Here is a 13,973-nt window from a genome sequence, read left to right on the forward strand (position 1 = left end):
TCTTACAACGGCCTTATGCGAAGTAGAATGCATAGTGAATTGCCGGCCGCTGACGTATGTGGATTCCGATCCCGCCGCCCTGCACCCTTTGATTCCTGTAGACTTCCTCGTAGGGAAGCGCTTGACTGCCACCCCAACACCGGGCGAAGTTGCACAGCCGTTGGACGCAGGGAGACTCAAGCACTTCCTGAAAGCACAGGATAGTCTTCGCCAGCAATTCTGGAGCAGGTGGCGCAAGGAATACCTCTTCCAGCTGAGATCCGCGCGTATGGCGAGACGGGACCCGGAGAGTCAACTGAGGGTCGGAGACGTGGTCGTCATCCACGAAAGACGACCGCCGCTACTCTGGAAGCTCGGCCGCGTAACTCAGACCATTCCCGGACGCGACGGTGTCGTTCGTGCCTGTGCGGTCATGTTGGCCAACAAGACCATTCTTCACCGTCCCGTGCAGTTGCTGCACCGCTTGGAAGGGGATATCGCACCACCCGTGGCGCGGGAGGATGTGGAAGAAAGAGGAGGAGGAGGGGGCTCTTAGGCTTAGCTGTGGACGAAGACGAGGAGCGCGAGAGAAAGGAATAAAGGTTCAGTTTGTAGAAGGCATCAGAACTGTCGGTCACGAATTCTTGGGTCCGATTCGAAACAGCCTGTCACTCGAGCGCAGGTGCGCGTGCGTGACATCGCGGGGGGATTTCGATCGCGTGTGGGAGGGTAAACTAGAACGACGCCTACTTTGTTGCTCAGAGGGGTCCCTGTCCCTACCGATCCACTTCGTACTAGTTTTGTGTGAGACTCCCACAGTCGTTCAAAACAGGAAATATTAAAATACGGCTCTCATCGAAAAAGCCAGACCATATCTACATCTTCCATGTTCTCGGGTACTGCCCAGCTCTGATGCGATCTAGATTTGAAAACGTTAGAATTTATCACCGTAGTATGCAGGTCTGCACAATAATTCGTCAGTGTGATTTAACGTGCATAAAAACTACATGTCAGATATCGTGTAGTAAATAGGTACTTTTCCACTACCGTTGTTCTTACTTGTTTTCACCGGTTCGAATCTTGTCACCGGCTGAGGTTCCGAAGACTTCTAGACGAATGTTCGCACAGTTTCGACCCTCGACCCTGGACGCATACTAACCCCCCTGTCCCCCACTCCTTCCTACTGTCCTCCCTCCATCTGTCCACGTCTGCACGCCGCTCATAGCCACAGTTGCTTCGCGGCGCTAACACGGAATAAAAAAAAGCTTTCAAATTTTCCTATCCGTTCTGAGCGTCATATCGGTTGTCATGTTCGCGGGAACTCAAATTCACGATTTTGTGGGCAGAAGCGAAAAATGCGAAAAATAATTTCACGCAAAAAACGAAACAAAGAAGCACACTTCTACAGAACTTGAAGCGATTTCCATATCGATGTACGGGAACGAAACAAAAGGACCCAAACATAAAACGATAATATATGGAAAGGATCCATCGTGCAGTAGTTGTCGTTTGGCTTCTTTAAATACGGGACACCAAAATATGTTGATACTATACGGCGGTTAGCCAAGCCGAGAAGGGATAAATTAGGAAATGAGACACAGGGTGCTCCTCATCAGCTGAGAATCATTTCGGTACGCAAAATGAATACCACGTTAAGAGCATATGGCGAGAATCACTCCGTCTCTGTATTCTTATTACAGATACCCCTGCATTTCCTACGAAGCGAGCCCTGTACGTCAAGTGCTGCAGCTGCATGATTCTCAATCCCATCGAGAATGGAGGTAAGAAACATTGCCGGTTTCTAACAGGGTGACTTATGTGGATGGTGTCAACATCGAGTTCTACACGCAATGTAGTGAAAGTGCACGCGAAACGTTGCTGAAACATCACGCGTGTGGAGGGTATCACTTGTGACTCAATCTGTGTAACGATAATATGGCCGTTACCGAAAACAACGCAGCTGAGTAACGGGAAAGCTCAAATTGTTGCGAAGTTATAAAAGTCAGGCTCACCTACGCAATTCTCTTCACCCCCAGTGCAACGGCGTCTCTCCAGCGGGGGAATCTTGAGGAGAGTTCGTTCTTGCAGCCTATAGACACCACACACAGCACTACGCTTCCTCAGAGCCACGTCGTCGACACAAACCATACACCTCGTCTCCAGATCAGGATTCAAATGAATCTAACTTGAAAAACTTTTAGACATTAAACCTTTACCACGCTTGAGGACAGGATGGACAAAAGAGACGCAAATATAACGGCCTTACTATGGTAACCTAGAATGGGATGGTGCGCTGAGCGAAGTATGAAGTTGGCTCGGGACGACGGGCCCGTCGACAGGTGGCTGCCACGGGCTGCTTCCACGGTCGTTTGCAGCGCCCTCTCCGTTACGTGATACGGTATATGAACAGCATCTGAGCGCGCTCCGGAGTACAGCGCGTGAGAAAAATAGACGAAATGTACCGAAAATAGAAAATAAATAAAAGCGAAGTGTGCGTCTGCTCATAGCTGTCTTATACGCACTTGCTCTGGGTCAAGGCAAACTGCAACAATTGCACTCGCGAAAGTAAAATCGCGTTTCGTTCAACATGTGTATGGCAAACATAGGCAGAAGTGGTAATGTGCGACCATCATTTGAACGGCTGATGAAGCAATTTAGTCTGTTGCACGGCTTTTTACACATAAAATATTATGCTGCGTATCAATTAAAGAAATGAGGAGTCACATGGTATCATATGGTATGCAGATTCACAATGGGAAATATTTCAATTACCTTCACAGTAGCCGTAACATTATTCACAACAGCTTCGCGTGAGGGGAAGCGCTGTTTCCGGACAACACCTACTGAATACTTGAGAATGGAGCAAGACTGGGATAGTTGCTATGCCGTTATAAGCAGGGAAGCACAATTCAAAAAGCAGAACTGGCTGATTGGATTTTATCACATCTGAAAATTTGCACACCGTTTACGAGAGCGAGACTTGAGCTGTCAGGAGCATTAAAACATGAATTCGTCTAAAACGCCTAATAGGAGCATAGAAAGTAATGGACTCATCTAACCCTGGACGGTTCAATGAACCATGCACGCATTTATACAGAAATGAGGGGTCACGCTTCTCGCGTCTTATTCCAAGGGTGTCCATTTTACATTTCCTAAGAACTCTATTTTATTCATAACAACACCGCCGCCCTATACAGGGTGTCTCAGTTAAGTCCTCGGACGAAATATTCGCGAACGGGTGCACAAATCGAATAACTTTCTTTATTACAAGTATCTGTCTGATGCCATCTACAAGTTGCTTACTGTGTGAATGAGCGGGGGCCGCTCATTATTTAAATAAAAATTCAAATGAGTCTCGTGAAAAACGTAACTTCTAAATCAGGGCGCCGTCGGCATTAAAACGGGTGCTACCCCTTTTGGTACCTTCACTGGACACCTTTTACAGAAAAATCTGCCACCGAAGCGGGTCATTTGTGTCAGTAATTAATTGATCTCCGTTTAGATATTTTTGTCGGGGCTGGTCGCGGTAAAACGCAAAAGGACGCTCTTCCACTCCCTTATCCACCAACGAATTGCGTGTTCTTGAGCTTACTTGGCAACGGGTAGCGCTGAAGAAAAAGTAAGAGCGTCAGACAGACTTCGCCAGATCCCAACCCGGTTATCTGACTGATATGCGCACTTTCTCTCTTACGATCGCAAGGACGAAACACAGTTTATGACATAGTACCTTGATATGACATGTTTTCCACTAGCACAGCAATGGCCCAAAACTTTTTCTTCAGCACTCTCCGTTGCGAGGTAAGCTCAAGAACACGTAATTCATTGGTGGATAAGGCAGTGGAAGAGCGTCATTTTGCGCTTCACCGTGACCACCCGCGACAAAAATATGTAAACCAAAACCAATTAATTAGTGCAAGAAATGACCCGCTTCTGTGGCATATTTTTATCGTAAAGGTGTCAACTGAAGGTCCCAAATGGGGTAGTACCTATTTTAATGCCGACGGCGCCCAGCTTTAGAAGTTATGTATTTTTTACGAAACTCATTAAAATTTTTATGTAAACAATGAACGGATCCAACTCATTCACACGGTGCGCATGTTGTAGGCGGTATCGGACAGATACTTGTAAAAAAGAAAGTTTTTCGCTTGGTGCACCGGTTCGCGAACTATTTAGCCCGGGGTTTTAACTAAGACATCCGGTATACCTGTGAAAATAAACACGTATGTACCTGCGTTGCACACTTGCGTTCAATATGGGAAGACAGAACTAATCCAAGACAATTCCGTACCACAGAACAATATTCCAGTCTACAAATGACAAGAGCAGAATATAGCCTAATAAAACAACACCTTGCGCAGCTCCCCAGCCGCACTACATTTTTGAAGAACTTTGTGCAGCTGTAACTTTTCGAACGTCACCTTTGTTACTTCACGTCCTCTTTCACGAGACCGGTGTTCCTTTTTCATGCCTGTTTACTCGTTCTTCTTAATCAAGCCAGTAGGGGCCAGTACGCCGGTAGGAGCCGAGCGTAGTCAGTCAGTGCTATGTGGCGACAACGGAGAGCTTACGTCGTCCGCAGATAGGAAGGCTCGGTGCGCCGGCTGCAGCATGCGAACGGTATAGCACATCGAGTGAAAAAGCGGCCCAACGCGGATTGGCTGCGCGAAGGCAACACGACCGAGCAGTGAGGGAAGGCAAAACGGTTGCGGTGAGACGAAGCCAAGAAGATTGGAAAGTTAAGGAAACGCGAAGCCGAAGCCAAGAGATGAAGGTTGGAGAAGGAGCAAGTACGCGAGCACGGAGCCCGTGGCTACGAGATGTAGACACTCCTGGATGTGTGTATCTGAAACGAATACGCGTCCGTCAGAGTTTGCACTGGCCAACGCGGAGTTTGCGGAGAACTTTCTGAAAAACGAATTTGAACATGAACATAGGAGGAGCAGGCAAGGTAGCTTGTGTTGACTTGATGTTAACATTGCCTTGAGTTTGAGGGAAGATACCGGACGAACACGCAGGACGAGACGAACACGTAGACTCACGAACCAGCAATGAAGCTTTAATACAGGGAAGGGTAACGGTAATGGTAACGGAAACAGAGACGGTATATTACCGAAATTGAAGATGGTAACCGAAACGGAAACGCATACCATGGTCCTCAAAGTCCACGGTCCAGAAACGGAAACGAATTTATCGTGCGGTATTGAATTCGGGTAATGGCTATTCCTGTTGTGCGATGACATTTGAGTGACCTTTCTTCTTTTTTTATTCTTTATTTTGATGACTCCATCCCCTGTAATGCTATGAATACTACACGACACGAGAGCATGGAAAGAAAGCGCAAAATGGATCTCGAGGGTGCATCCCTCACTTACCTCGTCCCAGTCCTCATAACTCCATTACATCGACACATGGCTATTCTCCACCATAGCACGAGGATGCCAGCCTATGATTTTTAGTTACTTATTTTGTACTTTTTTTCTTTTCACTGTGGCATTAGCAGTATCATTTACTATTGAGCGCGTCCGCTTATGAATGCGACATGGGATGGAAGTTACGCCCATCTTGAGTTGCTGGACTCCGAGTGACTGAAGACTGAACACATGTTCCTACATATTATCCTATCCTATTCCTATATATATTATCTTGCATGATGTGCGCATCCCAACGACGTAAAATTACTTGTGTAGTGTACGCGTGACACCGAAGCAGCATTTGGGCAAAACAGGGTGCTGATAGAGCCGGATGGGCTGTCCTCCCGCAGCTCTGTAACAACCGTTCCATTACTGGAAACAGTAACGAAAACGAAAAATAGCAGTAAGAAAAATGGAAACGGTAACCAAAATACGTCCGTTATCCTTCCCTGCTTTAATACACACAGTGCAGGAGCGACCGGGTAAAAAGAAGACGTACACTTCGGCGTGTACACCGCCGAATTGTACACCTTTGTACCTGGTCGCTCTAGCACTTTGTGTATTAAACTGTGGCTACGGACAAAATCTCGTGTCTTCAGAATCCTACCAAAGTTATGTTATGCAACACTGAAGCATCAGTTTGGCTTTTTGATTGTGCTGCACTTCATATTGAACTTGACTTTCCCTTTTTCACCGAGATTCTGCTACCTGAGCTATGTTACTGAAATCTTCTTGTCTCACTTTACATTCCTGCAAAATACTTTGGCTCTACGTGACCTCGAAAGCTAGAGAAACGTATTTTTTATTTTTGAGAACTGTGACGTCATGTTAGGCTCCGACGGAGCGCCTGGCTCTCGTCCTGCAACGTTGCTGCCCTTCGAGTTTTTCCGGGGGCTCATGGACTCCGTTAGCGGAGACCCATGTGACATGGCATACGACCGCTCCGACCTTGGAGAACACACAGAGGAGGGAGAAGATATATCTCCCATTTTGCCCTCTTTCGATCAGCCTCACATGACTTCACAACGTGCCCCCCCCCCCCCCCCGGACGCCGATCGCTTTGCTAGGGGAAGAGCGCCGTCTCCAGAACATGACATCATTGCAGTTTGTGGGCGTATGATTACGTCACTCGCTCATTGCATCATCTAAACTTGCGGAGGCTCAGCAGATCTTCAGAAATTGACAGACATGCACAGCATTCGTAAATATGACTGAAATTTCGAATATAGAATCCTTGAGGCGCCTTCTTTTTACGAACTAAATAAAATAAACTCTGTTTTCTGAGTCCGGAGTGGCACTTTAAAGCTTCATTGCTGGTTCGTGAGCCTATGTGTTCGTCTCGTCCTGTGTTCGTCGTTTGTTTTTCCCCAAACTCAAGGCAATGTTAACATCGAGCTTGAGCATGTTTGTGACGTTCGCGATATGCTGTGGTATCGGTCCGACGTGGAGCACGTACGCGGCCGCACGAGATGATACAACTATCGCTGTCGCCTGAACTTCTGCGGTGGTTGAACAGTGCCTCACCCGCGTTGGACATTCAGTTATTCACGTTCTACATTCTACAAAAAGGCCTTGGCGCTGACGCATGTCAGCAGTGCGCCCTAGGTCTGGTAACGGCCAAGTACTGCTTAAACAGCAGGTACATGTTTGCAAAAAAAAAAAGTACCTTCTGGGGTTTTCTGTGTCCTTCTGTGTAGCTTGTGTTCATATTGGGTCCTATAGCTGCAATAACTGAAATTGAAATGAAACTTGATGTATCGTAGTTGTGACCTCAGTTAACTACGTTCATATTATTATACAATGTGTTTGTCTCTTGGTGCATTGTGGCGCAGTGGCGAATAGTACAGCAGATCAATCCACGAATTATTTTCATTTGGAATGGCTATTTCAAACACTGGAGTAAAATGTAGATTGCAAGTCGCATCCACGCTCTAAATTTCCTAATGGGTATAAAATTATACCATGATATCCCCATTTCAACAACAGGGAAACGGTGTCTCCCTGTCAAATGAAGTACCTTGAAACGCCATCGTCGAGTGCTACACATGAAGTACACATCTCTTCGTCGCAAATTTAGCAGGTACAGCTCGCTGTGTGACGCATTGTATACCGGCTGGCACTCGTTTGGTTTGGGAACTGCACCTGCTGATTGAAGCTCGTAGCTCATGTTTACCGCTTGGGCGTAATCCGTGTCCCATGTTTCATGCGGCACTGATCCGTTAGAAGCTTTTAAGTGAACATGCACACTTCTCTAATCTTGCGTGCGTCTGTCAAATTTGGCTATTGTATTGTCAATCGTAGGAACAATGACGTGAACAAAGCCGTGATGTACGGGTTCTTTCCCGTCTTTGGCTTAGCAAAAGGAATACGCTTTTGTAGGTTCTCTTCACACCTTAATTCACTTCTTTCAGCGTCCGCCTGCTTCCTTAACGTGGTGAATCCTGATAATGTGGATCCTTGTTGCCTGGAGATGTACGATTACCTGTGTGGTCCTACTAAGTACCTGTCCTATGACAAGGCTATCTGCGCAGATGTCTACAATGCTCTGCAATAAAGTCGTCAATGCCGACCACGACGTTCTAAGCGTCATATTTAGCAGCGTGCAAATAGGTACGATTTGTGGTACAACAGAAATACGAACATTCCATAGCCCATTTACGATGAAACTGTTTAGCGGGGAACGTCGAACTTTTGTCGTTTGTCACGAAACTGTTGGAATACAATCAAGTGAACCTAGCTCTTTTGGTTCAAAACTGTAGTTTCATATTCTTTGGTTATTGTTTACCTCTCTAACATTTTCCCTCTTTATCTGTTTTCTTCTTTACTCAAAACACAGTTTTGTACAAGCCTGTTTTGCTTTAATACCCTAGCCACACGACAAACTTAATACATTAAACGGAATGGCAGTAACTTCGCCTCCTAAGACTTGTGCCCGTTACTCGAAAACAGTTATTGATTACCGTTAGCGTTACTTCTCACAAAAAGTAATTGATTACGGTTGCCAATTACTCGACTCCAAATGTAATTGAGTAACGAGTAAAAAAGTAACGCGTTACTTGGGTCCTTACTCTGCATTCACGCAAATTATACCTGTCTTTGTGTGCCTCAAGAAAAGAAAGAGAGAAAAAAGATCAACAGCGGAACAGCTGAAATAATACGAAAAACAAAAACGACTAGGAGAGGTAGACCTCTACGTCTACTGTATTTATCACACGAGACGTTGACCCGATTGTGGAAGAACACTCCCCTGAACTTCCCCGTGACTCACTAAACCTCCAAAGCATCAGGTACCACAACACTGGTGTAGGAAGAGATTAGGGAGAGAGATCCTGAAATTCCAGAACGTTATTACAATGACCTGCGCTTGCTCCAACGACGATTCAACAAAGGCTGACAGCACGAGGGCCTTGACTTGGGACAGAACATCGGAAGGATAAGTTAATCTCTGCTGAAAAAGTAATCAATTACTGAGTAATCGATTGCTCGAAATAGTAATTGATTGCTCGAAAAATTACTCAAAAACGTAATTCATTACAAGTAGCGCAATTACTAGTAACGCGTTACGCACAAGTCTCAAGGTAAATCTAAACTGGTAGCATAAACTAGCGGGAATACCAAATCAGACCCATCGACAAGGCTATCAGCACGAGGCGCGAGCGATCCTGGGTGTTGGTAGTAGAGGTACTATTGTAAACACAAATATTTTACGTCGTGGGCATTGCTTGTGTGTGTACTAATAGGTTATTCATAATTTCAATGTGGGAAAAACTATCTGTTGCCCACTTGTGCACATATACGAACTTGACAACGGCCAGAGTGGTTTTCCGGATCCTGCGGATTTTGCGCATGTGCGCAGTTATGAGTCTCTCTTCTCGAACTTTTCGACGCGTTGAACATACATAGCAAACAGCTTGAGAGAAAGAATTTTAATTTTCCTAAAAGCGCTGCCAAAGCCCTCAAGGTAAGATAAACACGCTTGAGCTTGTGTGTGGAATGTCCTTCAAAGTGTTCCCTATTATAGCAGGTCCAGGGGAACTCTGCGTCATGCAGAGGTACCCGCGCAGGACTTGTTTTTTGAAGTCCTGAGGTGCCTGAAACGCGGACGACACCGTGTGCGGTGTATCATTCCACCGTTTCCCTCTAGACGTTGCCAGGTAAGCTCTTGAATGTGTTGACACCAGTCTACTGGCGCGTCTCTCGTCACACTTGAATAAGGACGGCATATGCATACAATATCTGATTTCTAGTGCTGAAGCTACGTGAACATCTGTCTGGGGACCTGAGCTCCCACATTAAGGAAACTGGTAAACGTGTTGAAGTTTAAGCATGTGCCTTGCTGCTTACACCAAAGTGGATATGTCCAGTGCGTGCGAGCATTGCGCAGCACGGGCTACTAGCATGATGTTGGGCTTGCTTGCTTTCGCTTGCATGTTTGCACCTGGTGTTGGTATACTTGACCATCGCATGGCACAATATTTTGCGTCCTCCTGCCTTCCTGTTGCATAGGCTTTCTGTTCTGTAACATCTAAAATGCAATAGTCTATCTATTTGACACAAACACTGTTTTGCAGATGTAGAGCATGGCTTGCTTTTTGCGGCGTGGAGCTCCAGGACCGTTCCCCTCTACAATTCCACTCTCGCGTCCTGTGTTCACAGCACTTCCCACCAAGTGCATTTTTGCGCACAGGAAGGTTGAGATGGAATGCATTTCCAACACTGAGGCGTACTTTTCCAGAAGCTGGTAAGCTGTGGTCAGGGGGAAAACAGCGAGTGACTGCTTTTATACTGTGACAGCGTGTTGCTTGAGTAGCCGCTGTGATTATTCCATGTATTCATTGCTGGCCATCTGCAGGACCGAGCAGGACCCTCAGCACAGAAACTGCAGAGGCTGTGGAAGCAGCTGGTACAGGAGGCACTGACACAGCAGAGATGTGTACATCACAGTTGCACTCAGGTCGTGAAGGTTTCAAGTGCTAAGTCAGGGCAGCAGCTAACGATCTGCCATCTTTTGCACAACAGGAAGTGGGACTGAAGCCCTGCAACCCTGCCCGCCGGTGAGTGCTGAGCGGCACGAGTCCAGTCTCCACGACCACTGCTATGCTTCAATCGCACCACCCTCGCCAGCACAGACTGGTATGCTCCTGACAGCAAGCGACGTCTTGCAGCTTTCTTTGCAGCACCAGTCGAAGTCACCACAGCATGCAGCATGTACGTATGCCATAGAACCTGACTAGTTATTCTATTAACTGCAAGGAATGACCTTCATTTCTGATCCTTCCTACACACAGCTCAGCAGTGTCCAGCTCAGGAGCATGTGGTACCAGACAGTGAGCGCATAGCATCCCAGAGCAGGAGGACGAAATTGGACGAGCTGCGGAAGAAGGTGCACAGACTTCAGGTCCACAACAGGAAGCTGCAGAGAGACCTTAAGAGACGCCAGCAACCGAAAGCAGTCCAGGAGATAATGGAAGGCGTGAGGCAGCACGTTTCAGGAACAGTGGCTGCATTCATTGAAGCACAGATTACGATGAACCATGGAAGGAGAGGTGGACGACGCTGGTCAGCACCCAACAAAACATTCGCGCTGAACCTGTACTTCCATAGTCCTCGTGGCTACAGGTTCTGTCGTAAGCTGTTCCACTTGCCATCAGTGAGGTCGCTGCAGTTGTGGATGAAACGAATCCCACTACGCCCCGGCTTTTCCAGTGACGTGTTCGCTGCAGTGAAACGAAAGGCACCCAGTTTCACAGAATTGGACAAGCTACGCACCATTATGTTTGATGAGATGCACATTAGGAGGGAGCTGCTGTACAACCCTGCACTGGACTGCTTCGAAGGTTTTGGGACCTGTGGGAACACTGTGCGGACGGAGCTGGCCAACAAAGCACTCGTCTTCATGGCAAGAGGAATATGCACACCATGGAAGCAGGTCCTGGGGTACTTCTTTGCATATCAGGCCACATCTGCAGCAGATTTACAGGAAAAACTATTTGAGTGCTATAACTGCCTTGTGGAGGCAGGCCTCCAGCCAAGAGCTGTCATATGTGACCAGGGAAGTCAAAATATGTCGCTGTTTACAAAGCTGGTGACTCCATCTGAGCCATATGTGTGCATTGGTGGCAAGAAGCTGTACTTTATGTTTGATCCCCCTCGCCTGCTAAAGTGTCTCCGCAATATGCTGTTAAAATACGACTTCCAGGCTGGGGCTCACATAGTGAGGGGACAGCATATTAAAGATGGCTTTGACATTGACAAGAAACTTGAAATACGGTCTATGCCACGACTCACAGAAGGACACTTCAATTTGTCATTTGTCTCTAAAATGAAAGTTAAGTCGGCAGCACACATCTTCAGCAATCATGTAGCAGCTTCCCTCTTCACGCTCGCCACGTTCCAGCAGGTGCCACAGGAGGCCATTCACACAGCCCGCTTTGTAGAGCGTGTCGATCGTCTCTTTGACGCACTAAACAGCAGCCATTTACATGGTAAAACAAAGTATGCCTCAGCCATGCAAAAGGGGTCCATACATACAGAGTTCCTTCAAGAATGCCTCTCTGAGTTCAAGGGAATCACTGTGTTTGGTTGCAAGAGGCAGCCACCATGTATCCAGGGGTTTTGCTTGACGATCACCTCCGTGCTTCAGCTGTGTCAAGATCTGTGTAACGAAAGTGTTGAGTATGTGCTCACCCGAAGGCTCAATCAAGACGCCCTTGAGAACACCTTTTCAATTATCCGCACAAAGTGTGGCAGCAACGTGGACTCCACTTACCACCAGTTCCAGGCAGCAGTGAGGCACTTATTGATCGGTCAGCTGTTTAAGACCACCCGCGGATCCAACTGCGCCGACGATGCAGATGCTTTCCTTGCAACACTCCCTATTGGCAGCAGGTTCCTGGGAAACCTCGGTGCTTCTGCTTCCACACACATCACTGATGACATCATAATGGCACCTAGCGAGTCTCCATCACCATTTGGGTCCAGCTGCACAACTTACTTTGCTGGGTGGCTTGCGATGAAATTCCTCCAGACACATGCTTGTTACTCAGAAAAGCGGTGTGACCTACTGCAAGAAAATGCAGTTTTTCAGGACAGTAGCCAAGCACTTCTCTACTTCAGTGTCAAGAACCCGGACAATACCAACTTCGGCAAACTGTCTGTGCCTGTTCTTGCGTTCGCAGACTTTGCGGGCTTATGTGAGAGAATCTTTAAGGACAATGTTGGTAAATTCCTCACTGTACAAGGAGTCAGTACCAGACTATCAGAAATCCTCGATATCCTTGTACCAAAGACATTGACATTGTGTTGTACATCAGTGTACAAAGAACTATTCCATATTTTCCTTAGGGTCCGTTTGTTTTGGTTTGCAAGACAGAAGAATGCAGAGTTGAAGGACAGTGTACCACGTTTGAAGTCTGTACGGCATGTTGAAAGTTTGAAGTCGTAGTTTGTGTCACACATTGTAAATATTCTCCTGGCGTGTTCTTTTTAGTTGCACTGAAGACATAAAGCAGTGCTTTTTCTTTTTTGCATAGCAACTTGTAGATACCTGCTTGATTTGCTCATTTGTAGTTGCACTCAAGACGTGATCAGTATGGTCTTTTATAACAGTTCGTTTGACCACTCCTTTTGTAAATGCAGTGTTACCGCATAGTCAGTATGTTCCTCGGTGGCAGCTTTAAAACTACCTGCTTGACTGGTGATTGTGTAATTCCACTGGAAATTTGTCCTTGTAAATCCTTGTACAAATGTAGGGTTAGAAGTTGACTCATCCAAAATCTGTGTCACTCGCTATGCAGTAGCATCGTGTGGCGGAAGTACCTGCAATTGATTGCAGTGAAAATTGGGTAGGAAAAAAATTTCACAATCATGTCAGTAGCATGGCTTTTTTTATTCTGCAAATGAGGTCTTGCTCTGCACTGGTTTTAGTATAGAGTGTTGCATGTTCATTTCACTTTAAATGATACATATGTTATGCATGCTCAGTCAAAACCATGTGCAGATACTGCTGTCTTCTCTGTGTCTTCTGATTCTGAGATTCTGTGTCTTCTCAATCATGTACATCATGTACAGGCTGAAGCTTGTTTGCTGTGCAAATTAAGTCCTCTTCTAGTTGTGTATTACAATGTGTGATGGTGATTTGCATTCCATTAGAAATGATGCAGGTGAAAGCTTACACAAGTTTTGTGAAAGCTATGTTGTAAGTCAGTTGCTACTTTCACTTCCATGTGTGATGTACAGACCAGTTTCTCTAAACTTCATAAGAGCATTCCCATGAAACCAGTCTTAAAATTCAAGCGTGCACATATCTAGTGAATTGTGATCAAAATGCATAGATGTGTGCTAGCTGTTATGTATTGTACAATGTATTGTATTGGTGGAAGAAACTGTAAACAGATTGCTTCACAATTATAGCCTTGCAGAAGCTTTCACTGAACATTTCCATTTGGTCATCACATCACATACTGTTTCATGTTCGAAATGAGCAGTTAACAACTGGGCATCCTGTTGTAATTGCTGTATCTTATTAAAGCAGCTACTACACTCCTACCTGAATTTGCTGTTTTTTGTCCCTCCTTTGCAATG

The 13,973-nt window shown here is 46.1% G+C and overlaps 1 long non-coding RNA gene across 2 annotated transcripts; it reads left to right on the top strand.

The window, feature by feature from the left end:
- Window positions 1-8,970: 8,970 nt before the first annotated feature.
- LOC135378672 (uncharacterized) lies at window positions 8,971-10,502 on the top strand. 2 transcript variants are annotated; one of them, XR_010418527.1, is made up of 6 exons: window positions 8,971-9,351; window positions 9,412-9,544; window positions 9,638-9,694; window positions 9,962-10,131; window positions 10,243-10,344; window positions 10,410-10,502. It is a non-coding gene; the product is annotated as an uncharacterized LOC135378672 (long non-coding RNA). The 2 variants fall into 2 exon arrangements; XR_010418526.1 differs by having other exon boundaries at window positions 8,971-9,544.
- Window positions 10,503-13,973: the final 3,471 nt, after the last annotated feature.

The sequence above is a fragment of the Ornithodoros turicata genome, chromosome 1, assembly GCF_037126465.1.
Source record: "Ornithodoros turicata isolate Travis chromosome 1, ASM3712646v1, whole genome shotgun sequence".
Classification (NCBI taxonomy): Eukaryota; Metazoa; Arthropoda; class Arachnida; order Ixodida; family Argasidae; genus Ornithodoros; species Ornithodoros turicata.